Raw genomic sequence first — 9,826 nt, forward strand, 5'->3', positions numbered from 1 at the left:
CGGGTTAGGGTTAGGGTTAGGGTTAGGGTGTCGGGTTAGGGTGTCGGGTTAGGGTGTCGGGTTAGGGTTAGGGTTAGGGTGTCGGGTTAGGGTTAGGGTTAGGGTGTCGGGTTAGGGTGTCGGGTTAGGGTGTCGGGTTAGGGTGTCGGGTTAGGGTGTCGGGTTAGGGTGTCGGGTTAGGGTGTCGGGTTAGGGTGTCGGGTTAGGGTTAGGGTTAGGGTTAGGGTGTCGGGTTAGGGTTAGGGTGTCGGGTTAGGGTTAGGGTGTCGGGTTAGGGTTAGGGTTAGGGTTAGGGTGTCGGGTTAGGGTGTCGGGTTAGGGTTAGGGTTAGGGTTAGGGTGTCGGGTTAGGGTTAGGGTTAGGGTTAGGGTTAGGGTTAGGGTTAGGGTTAGGGTTAGGGTTAGGGTTAGGGTTAGGGTTAGGGTGTCGGGTTAGGGTTAGGGTTAGGGTGTCGGGTTAGGGTTAGGGTGTCGGGTTAGGGTTAGGGTTAGGGTTAGGGTTAGGGTGTCGGGTTAGGGTTAGGGTTAGGGTGTCGGGTGTCGGGTTAGGGTTAGGGTTAGGGTGTCGGGTTAGGGTTAGGGTGTCGGGTTAGGGTTAGGGTGTCGGGTTAGGGTTAGGGTGTCGGGTTAGGGTGTCGGGTTAGGGTGTCGGGTTAGGGTTAGGGTGTCGGGTTAGGGTGTCGGGTTAGGGTTAGGGTTAGGGTTAGGGTGTCGGGTTAGGGTTAGGGTTAGGGTTAGGGTTAGGGTGTCGGGTTAGGGTGTCGGGTTAGGGTTAGGGTGTCGGGTTAGGGTTAGGGTTAGGGTTAGGGTTAGGGTGTCGGGTTAGGGTGTCGGGTTAGGGTTAGGGTGTCGGGTTAGGGTTAGGGTTAGGGTTAGGGTGTCGGGTTAGGGTTAGGGTTAGGGTTAGGGTGTCGGGTTAGGGTTAGGGTTAGGGTTAGGGTGTCGGGTTAGGGTTAGGGTTAGGGTGTCGGGTTAGGGTTAGGGTTAGGGTGTCGGGTTAGGGTTAGGGTTAGGGTGTCGGGTTAGGGTTAGGGTGTCGGGTTAGGGTTAGGGTGTCGGGTTAGGGTTAGGGTTAGGGTGTCGGGTTAGGGTTAGGGTGTCGGGTTAGGGTTAGGGTGTCGGGTTAGGGTTAGGGTGTCGGGTTAGGGTGTCGGGTTAGGGTTAGGGTGTCGGGTTAGGGTTAGGGTTAGGGTTAGGGTTAGGGTTAGGGTTAGGGTTAGGGTTAGGGTTAGGGTTAGGGTTAGGGTTAGGGTTAGGGTTAGGGTTAGGGTGTCGGGTTAGGGTTAGGGTGTCGGGTTAGGGTTAGGGTTAGGGTTAGGGTTAGGGTTAGGGTTAGGGTTAGGGTTAGGGTTAGGGTGTCGGGTTAGGGTGTCGGGTTAGGGTTAGGGTTAGGGTTAGGGTGTCGGGTTAGGGTTAGGGTGTCGGGTTAGGGTGTCGGGTTAGGGTGTCGGGTTAGGGTGTCGGGTTAGGGTTAGGGTGTCGGGTTAGGGTGTCGGGTTAGGGTGTCGGGTTAGGGTGTCGGGTTAGGGTTAGGGTTAGGGTGTCGGGTTAGGGTGTCGGGTTAGGGTGTCGGGTTAGGGTGTCGGGTTAGGGTTAGGGTGTCGGGTTAGGGTTAGGGTGTCGGGTTAGGGTTAGGATGTCGGGTTAGGGTTAGGGTGTCGGGTTAGGGTGTCGGGTTAGGGTTAGGGTGTCGGGTTAGGGTGTCGGGTTAGGGTGTCGGGTTAGGGTGTCGGGTTAGGGTGTCGGGTTAGGGTTAGGGTTAGGGTGTCGGGTTAGGGTTAGGGTTAGGGTGTCGGGTTAGGGTGTCGGGTTAGGGTGTCGGGTTAGGGTGTCGGGTTAGGGTGTCGGGTTAGGGTGTCGGGTTAGGGTTAGGGTTAGGGTGTCGGGTTAGGGTGTCGGGTTAGGGTGTCGGGTTAGGGTGTCGGGTTAGGGTTAGGGTTAGGGTTAGGGTTAGGGTTAGGGTTAGGGTTAGGGTGTCAGGTTAGGGTGTCGGGTTAGGGTTAGGGTTAGGGTTAGGGTGTCGGGTTAGGGTGTCGGGTTAGGGTGTCGGGTTAGGGTTAGGGTGTCGGGTTAGGGTTAGGGTGTCGGGTTAGGGTTAGGGTGTCGGGTTAGGGTTAGGGTGTCGGGTTAGGTTTAGGGTTAGGGTGTCGGGTTAGGGTTAGGGTGTTAGGGTTAGGGTGTCGGGTTAGGGTTAGGGTGTCGGGTTAGGGTTAGGGTTAGGGTGTCGGGTTAGGGTTAGGGTTAGGGTTAGGGTGTCGGGTTAGGGTTAGGGTGTCGGGTTAGGGTTAGGGTTAGGGTGTCGGGTTAGGGTTAGGGTGTCGGGTTAGGGTTAGGGTGTCGGGTTAGGGTTAGGGTTAGGGTGTTGGGTTAGGGTTAGGGTGTCGGGTTAGGGTTAGGGTTAGGGTGTCGGGTTAGGGTTAGGGTTAGGGTTAGGGTGTCGGGTTAGGGTTAGGGTTAGGGTTAGGGTGTCGGGTTAGGGTTAGGGTGTCGGGTGTCGGGTTAGGGTTAGGGTTAGGGTGTCGGGTTAGGGTGTCGGGTTAGGGTGTCGGGTTAGGGTGTCGGGTGTCGGGTTAGGGTGTCGGGTTAGGGTGTCGGGTTAGGGTGTCGGGTTAGGGTGTCGGGTTAGGGTGTCGGGTTAGGGTGTCGGGTTAGGGTGTCGGGTTAGGGTGTCGGGTTAGGGTGTCGGGTTAGGGTTAGGGTGTCGGGTTAGGGTGTCGGGTTAGGGTGTCGGGTTAGGGTGTCGGGTTAGGGTGTCGGGTTAGGGTGTCGGGTTAGGGTGTCGGGTTAGGGTGTCGGGTTAGGGTGTCGGGTTAGGGTTAGGGTGTCGGGTTAGGGTTAGGGTGTCGGGTTAGGGTGTCGGGTTAGGGTTAGGGTGTCGGGTTAGGGTTAGGGTGTCGGGTTAGGGTGTCGGGTTAGGGTTAGGGTGTCGGGTTAGGGTGTCGGGTTAGGGTTAGGGTTAGGGTGTCGGGTTAGGGTGTCGGGTTAGGGTTAGGGTGTCGGGTTAGGGTTAGGGTGTCGGGTTAGGGTTAGGGTTAGGGTGTCGGGTTAGGGTTAGGGTTAGGGTTAGGGTGTCGGGTTAGGGTTAGGGTGTCGGGTTAGGGTTAGGGTGTCGGGTTAGGGTGTCGGGTTAGGGTTAGGGTGTCGGGTTAGGGTGTCGGGTTAGGGTTAGGGTTAGGGTGTCGGGTTAGGGTTAGGGTTAGGGTGTCGGGTTAGGGTTAGGGTTAGGGTGTCGGGTTAGGGTTAGGGTTAGGGTTAGGGTGTCGGGTTAGGGTTAGGGTTAGGGTGTCGGGTGTCGGGTTAGGGTGTCGGGTTAGGGTGTCGGGTTAGGGTTAGGGTGTCGGGTTAGGGTGTCGGGTTAGGGTGTCGGGTTAGGGTGTCGGGTTAGGGTGTCGGGTTAGGGTTAGGGTTAGGGTTAGGGTTAGGGTTAGGGTTAGGGTTAGGGTTAGGGTTAGGGTTAGGGTTAGGGTTAGGGTTAGGGTTAGGGTTAGGGTTAGGGTTAGGGTTAGGGTTAGGGTTAGGGTTAGGGTTAGGGTTAGGGTTAGGGTTAGGGTTAGGGTTAGGGTTAGGGTTAGGGTTAGGGTTAGGGTTAGGGTTAGGGTTAGGGTTAGGGTTAGGGTTAGGGTTAGGGTTAGGGTTAGGGTTAGGGTTAGGGTTAGGGTTAGGGTTAGGGTTAGGGTTAGGGTTAGGGTTAGGGTTAGGGTTAGGGTTAGGGTTAGGGTTAGGGTTAGGGTTAGGGTTAGGGTTAGGGTTAGGGTTAGGGTTAGGGTTAGGGTTAGGGTTAGGGTTAGGGTTAGGGTTAGGGTTAGGGTTAGGGTTAGGGTTAGGGTTAGGGTTAGGGTTAGGGTTAGGGTTAGGGTTAGGGTTAGGGTTAGGGTTAGGGTTAGGGTTAGGGTTAGGGTTAGGGTTAGGGTTAGGGTTAGGGTTAGGGTTAGGGTTAGGGTTAGGGTTAGGGTTAGGGTTAGGGTTAGGGTTAGGGTTAGGGTTAGGGTTAGGGTTAGGGTTAGGGTTAGGGTTAGGGTTAGGGTTAGGGTTAGGGTTAGGGTTAGGGTTAGGGTTAGGGTTAGGGTTAGGGTTAGGGTTAGGGTTAGGGTTAGGGTTAGGGTTAGGGTTAGGGTTAGGGTTAGGGTTAGGGTTAGGGTTAGGGTTAGGGTTAGGGTTAGGGTTAGGGTTAGGGTTAGGGTTAGGGTTAGGGTTAGGGTTAGGGTTAGGGTTAGGGTTAGGGTTAGGGTTAGGGTTAGGGTTAGGGTTAGGGTTAGGGTTAGGGTTAGGGTTAGGGTTAGGGTTAGGGTTAGGGTTAGGGTTAGGGTTAGGGTTAGGGTTAGGGTTAGGGTTAGGGTTAGGGTTAGGGTTAGGGTTAGGGTTAGGGTTAGGGTTAGGGTTAGGGTTAGGGTTAGGGTTAGGGTTAGGGTTAGGGTTAGGGTTAGGGTTAGGGTTAGGGTTAGGGTTAGGGTTAGGGTTAGGGTTAGGGTTAGGGTTAGGGTTAGGGTTAGGGTTAGGGTTAGGGTTAGGGTTAGGGTTAGGGTTAGGGTTAGGGTTAGGGTTAGGGTTAGGGTTAGGGTTAGGGTTAGGGTTAGGGTTAGGGTTAGGGTTAGGGTTAGGGTTAGGGTTAGGGTTAGGGTTAGGGTTAGGGTTAGGGTTAGGGTTAGGGTTAGGGTTAGGGTTAGGGTTAGGGTTAGGGTTAGGGTTAGGGTTAGGGTTAGGGTTAGGGTTAGGGTTAGGGTTAGGGTTAGGGTTAGGGTTAGGGTTAGGGTTAGGGTTAGGGTTAGGGTTAGGGTTAGGGTTAGGGTTAGGGTTAGGGTTAGGGTTAGGGTTAGGGTTAGGGTTAGGGTTAGGGTTAGGGTTAGGGTTAGGGTTAGGGTTAGGGTTAGGGTTAGGGTTAGGGTTAGGGTTAGGGTTAGGGTTAGGGTTAGGGTTAGGGTTAGGGTTAGGGTTAGGGTTAGGGTTAGGGTTAGGGTTAGGGTTAGGGTTAGGGTTAGGGTTAGGGTTAGGGTTAGGGTTAGGGTTAGGGTTAGGGTTAGGGTTAGGGTTAGGGTTAGGGTTAGGGTTAGGGTTAGGGTTAGGGTTAGGGTTAGGGTTAGGGTTAGGGTTAGGGTTAGGGTTAGGGTTAGGGTTAGGGTTAGGGTTAGGGTTAGGGTTAGGGTTAGGGTTAGGGTTAGGGTTAGGGTTAGGGTTAGGGTTAGGGTTAGGGTTAGGGTTAGGGTTAGGGTTAGGGTTAGGGTTAGGGTTAGGGTTAGGGTTAGGGTTAGGGTTAGGGTTAGGGTTAGGGTTAGGGTTAGGGTTAGGGTTAGGGTTAGGGTTAGGGTTAGGGTTAGGGTTAGGGTTAGGGTTAGGGTTAGGGTTAGGGTTAGGGTTAGGGTTAGGGTTAGGGTTAGGGTTAGGGTTAGGGTTAGGGTTAGGGTTAGGGTTAGGGTTAGGGTTAGGGTTAGGGTTAGGGTTAGGGTTAGGGTTAGGGTTAGGGTTAGGGTTAGGGTTAGGGTTAGGGTTAGGGTTAGGGTTAGGGTTAGGGTTAGGGTTAGGGTTAGGGTTAGGGTTAGGGTTAGGGTTAGGGTTAGGGTTAGGGTTAGGGTTAGGGTTAGGGTTAGGGTTAGGGTTAGGGTTAGGGTTAGGGTTAGGGTTAGGGTTAGGGTTAGGGTTAGGGTTAGGGTTAGGGTTAGGGTTAGGGTTAGGGTTAGGGTTAGGGTTAGGGTTAGGGTTAGGGTTAGGGTTAGGGTTAGGGTTAGGGTTAGGGTTAGGGTTAGGGTTAGGGTTAGGGTTAGGGTTAGGGTTAGGGTTAGGGTTAGGGTTAGGGTTAGGGTTAGGGTTAGGGTTAGGGTTAGGGTTAGGGTTAGGGTTAGGGTTAGGGTTAGGGTTAGGGTTAGGGTTAGGGTTAGGGTTAGGGTTAGGGTTAGGGTTAGGGTTAGGGTTAGGGTTAGGGTTAGGGTTAGGGTTAGGGTTAGGGTTAGGGTTAGGGTTAGGGTTAGGGTTAGGGTTAGGGTTAGGGTTAGGGTTAGGGTTAGGGTTAGGGTTAGGGTTAGGGTTAGGGTTAGGGTTAGGGTTAGGGTTAGGGTTAGGGTTAGGGTTAGGGTTAGGGTTAGGGTTAGGGTTAGGGTTAGGGTTAGGGTTAGGGTTAGGGTTAGGGTTAGGGTTAGGGTTAGGGTTAGGGTTAGGGTTAGGGTTAGGGTTAGGGTTAGGGTTAGGGTTAGGGTTAGGGTTAGGGTTAGGGTTAGGGTTAGGGTTAGGGTTAGGGTTAGGGTTAGGGTTAGGGTTAGGGTTAGGGTTAGGGTTAGGGTTAGGGTTAGGGTTAGGGTTAGGGTTAGGGTTAGGGTTAGGGTTAGGGTTAGGGTTAGGGTTAGGGTTAGGGTTAGGGTTAGGGTTAGGGTTAGGGTTAGGGTTAGGGTTAGGGTTAGGGTTAGGGTTAGGGTTAGGGTTAGGGTTAGGGTTAGGGTTAGGGTTAGGGTTAGGGTTAGGGTTAGGGTTAGGGTTAGGGTTAGGGTTAGGGTTAGGGTTAGGGTTAGGGTTAGGGTTAGGGTTAGGGTTAGGGTTAGGGTTAGGGTTAGGGTTAGGGTTAGGGTTAGGGTTAGGGTTAGGGTTAGGGTTAGGGTTAGGGTTAGGGTTAGGGTTAGGGTTAGGGTTAGGGTTAGGGTTAGGGTTAGGGTTAGGGTTAGGGTTAGGGTTAGGGTTAGGGTTAGGGTTAGGGTTAGGGTTAGGGTTAGGGTTAGGGTTAGGGTTAGGGTTAGGGTTAGGGTTAGGGTTAGGGTTAGGGTTAGGGTTAGGGTTAGGGTTAGGGTTAGGGTTAGGGTTAGGGTTAGGGTTAGGGTTAGGGTTAGGGTTAGGGTTAGGGTTAGGGTTAGGGTTAGGGTTAGGGTTAGGGTTAGGGTTAGGGTTAGGGTTAGGGTTAGGGTTAGGGTTAGGGTTAGGGTTAGGGTTAGGGTTAGGGTTAGGGTTAGGGTTAGGGTTAGGGTTAGGGTTAGGGTTAGGGTTAGGGTTAGGGTTAGGGTTAGGGTTAGGGTTAGGGTTAGGGTTAGGGTTAGGGTTAGGGTTAGGGTTAGGGTTAGGGTTAGGGTTAGGGTTAGGGTTAGGGTTAGGGTTAGGGTTAGGGTTAGGGTTAGGGTTAGGGTTAGGGTTAGGGTTAGGGTTAGGGTTAGGGTTAGGGTTAGGGTTAGGGTTAGGGTTAGGGTTAGGGTTAGGGTTAGGGTTAGGGTTAGGGTTAGGGTTAGGGTTAGGGTTAGGGTTAGGGTTAGGGTTAGGGTTAGGGTTAGGGTTAGGGTTAGGGTTAGGGTTAGGGTTAGGGTTAGGGTTAGGGTTAGGGTTAGGGTTAGGGTTAGGGTTAGGGTTAGGGTTAGGGTTAGGGTTAGGGTTAGGGTTAGGGTTAGGGTTAGGGTTAGGGTTAGGGTTAGGGTTAGGGTTAGGGTTAGGGTTAGGGTTAGGGTTAGGGTTAGGGTTAGGGTTAGGGTTAGGGTTAGGGTTAGGGTTAGGGTTAGGGTTAGGGTTAGGGTTAGGGTTAGGGTTAGGGTTAGGGTTAGGGTTAGGGTTAGGGTTAGGGTTAGGGTTAGGGTTAGGGTTAGGGTTAGGGTTAGGGTTAGGGTTAGGGTTAGGGTTAGGGTTAGGGTTAGGGTTAGGGTTAGGGTTAGGGTTAGGGTTAGGGTTAGGGTTAGGGTTAGGGTTAGGGTTAGGGTTAGGGTTAGGGTTAGGGTTAGGGTTAGGGTTAGGGTTAGGGTTAGGGTTAGGGTTAGGGTTAGGGTTAGGGTTAGGGTTAGGGTTAGGGTTAGGGTTAGGGTTAGGGTTAGGGTTAGGGTTAGGGTTAGGGTTAGGGTTAGGGTTAGGGTTAGGGTTAGGGTTAGGGTTAGGGTTAGGGTTAGGGTTAGGGTTAGGGTTAGGGTTAGGGTTAGGGTTAGGGTTAGGGTTAGGGTTAGGGTTAGGGTTAGGGTTAGGGTTAGGGTTAGGGTTAGGGTTAGGGTTAGGGTTAGGGTTAGGGTTAGGGTTAGGGTTAGGGTTAGGGTTAGGGTTAGGGTTAGGGTTAGGGTTAGGGTTAGGGTTAGGGTTAGGGTTAGGGTTAGGGTTAGGGTTAGGGTTAGGGTTAGGGTTAGGGTTAGGGTTAGGGTTAGGGTTAGGGTTAGGGTTAGGGTTAGGGTTAGGGTTAGGGTTAGGGTTAGGGTTAGGGTTAGGGTTAGGGTTAGGGTTAGGGTTAGGGTTAGGGTTAGGGTTAGGGTTAGGGTTAGGGTTAGGGTTAGGGTTAGGGTTAGGGTTAGGGTTAGGGTTAGGGTTAGGGTTAGGGTTAGGGTTAGGGTTAGGGTTAGGGTTAGGGTTAGGGTTAGGGTTAGGGTTAGGGTTAGGGTTAGGGTTAGGGTTAGGGTTAGGGTTAGGGTTAGGGTTAGGGTTAGGGTTAGGGTTAGGGTTAGGGTTAGGGTTAGGGTTAGGGTTAGGGTTAGGGTTAGGGTTAGGGTTAGGGTTAGGGTTAGGGTTAGGGTTAGGGTTAGGGTTAGGGTTAGGGTTAGGGTTAGGGTTAGGGTTAGGGTTAGGGTTAGGGTTAGGGTTAGGGTTAGGGTTAGGGTTAGGGTTAGGGTTAGGGTTAGGGTTAGGGTTAGGGTTAGGGTTAGGGTTAGGGTTAGGGTTAGGGTTAGGGTTAGGGTTAGGGTTAGGGTTAGGGTTAGGGTTAGGGTTAGGGTTAGGGTTAGGGTTAGGGTTAGGGTTAGGGTTAGGGTTAGGGTTAGGGTTAGGGTTAGGGTTAGGGTTAGGGTTAGGGTTAGGGTTAGGGTTAGGGTTAGGGTTAGGGTTAGGGTTAGGGTTAGGGTTAGGGTTAGGGTTAGGGTTAGGGTTAGGGTTAGGGTTAGGGTTAGGGTTAGGGTTAGGGTTAGGGTTAGGGTTAGGGTTAGGGTTAGGGTTAGGGTTAGGGTTAGGGTTAGGGTTAGGGTTAGGGTTAGGGTTAGGGTTAGGGTTAGGGTTAGGGTTAGGGTTAGGGTTAGGGTTAGGGTTAGGGTTAGGGTTAGGGTTAGGGTTAGGGTTAGGGTTAGGGTTAGGGTTAGGGTTAGGGTTAGGGTTAGGGTTAGGGTTAGGGTTAGGGTTAGGGTTAGGGTTAGGGTTAGGGTTAGGGTTAGGGTTAGGGTTAGGGTTAGGGTTAGGGTTAGGGTTAGGGTTAGGGTTAGGGTTAGGGTTAGGGTTAGGGTTAGGGTTAGGGTTAGGGTTAGGGTTAGGGTTAGGGTTAGGGTTAGGGTTAGGGTTAGGGTTAGGGTTAGGGTTAGGGTTAGGGTTAGGGTTAGGGTTAGGGTTAGGGTTAGGGTTAGGGTTAGGGTTAGGGTTAGGGTTAGGGTTAGGGTTAGGGTTAGGGTTAGGGTTAGGGTTAGGGTTAGGGTTAGGGTTAGGGTTAGGGTTAGGGTTAGGGTTAGGGTTAGGGTTAGGGTTAGGGTTAGGGTTAGGGTTAGGGTTAGGGTTAGGGTTAGGGTTAGGGTTAGGGTTAGGGTTAGGGTTAGGGTTAGGGTTAGGGTTAGGGTTAGGGTTAGGGTTAGGGTTAGGGTTAGGGTTAGGGTTAGGGTTAGGGTTAGGGTTAGGGTTAGGGTTAGGGTTAGGGTTAGGGTTAGGGTTAGGGTTAGGGTTAGGGTTAGGGTTAGGGTTAGGGTTAGGGTTAGGGTTAGGGTTAGGGTTAGGGTTAGGGTTAGGGTTAGGGTTAGGGTTAGGGTTAGGGTTAGGGTTAGGGTTAGGGTTAGGGTTAGGGTTAGGGTTAGGGTTAGGGTTAGGGTTAGGGTTAGGGTTAGGGTTAGGGTTAGGGTTAGGGTTAGGGTTAGGGTTAGGGTTAGGGTTAGGGTTAGGGTTAGGGTTAGGGTTAGGGTTAGGGTTAGGGTTAGGGTTAGGGT

This window comes from Giraffa tippelskirchi, chromosome 3 (assembly GCF_054371585.1).
Source record: "Giraffa tippelskirchi isolate mGirTip1 chromosome 3, T2T-mGirTip1v1.2.pri, whole genome shotgun sequence".
NCBI lineage: Eukaryota > Metazoa > Chordata > Mammalia > Artiodactyla > Giraffidae > Giraffa > Giraffa tippelskirchi.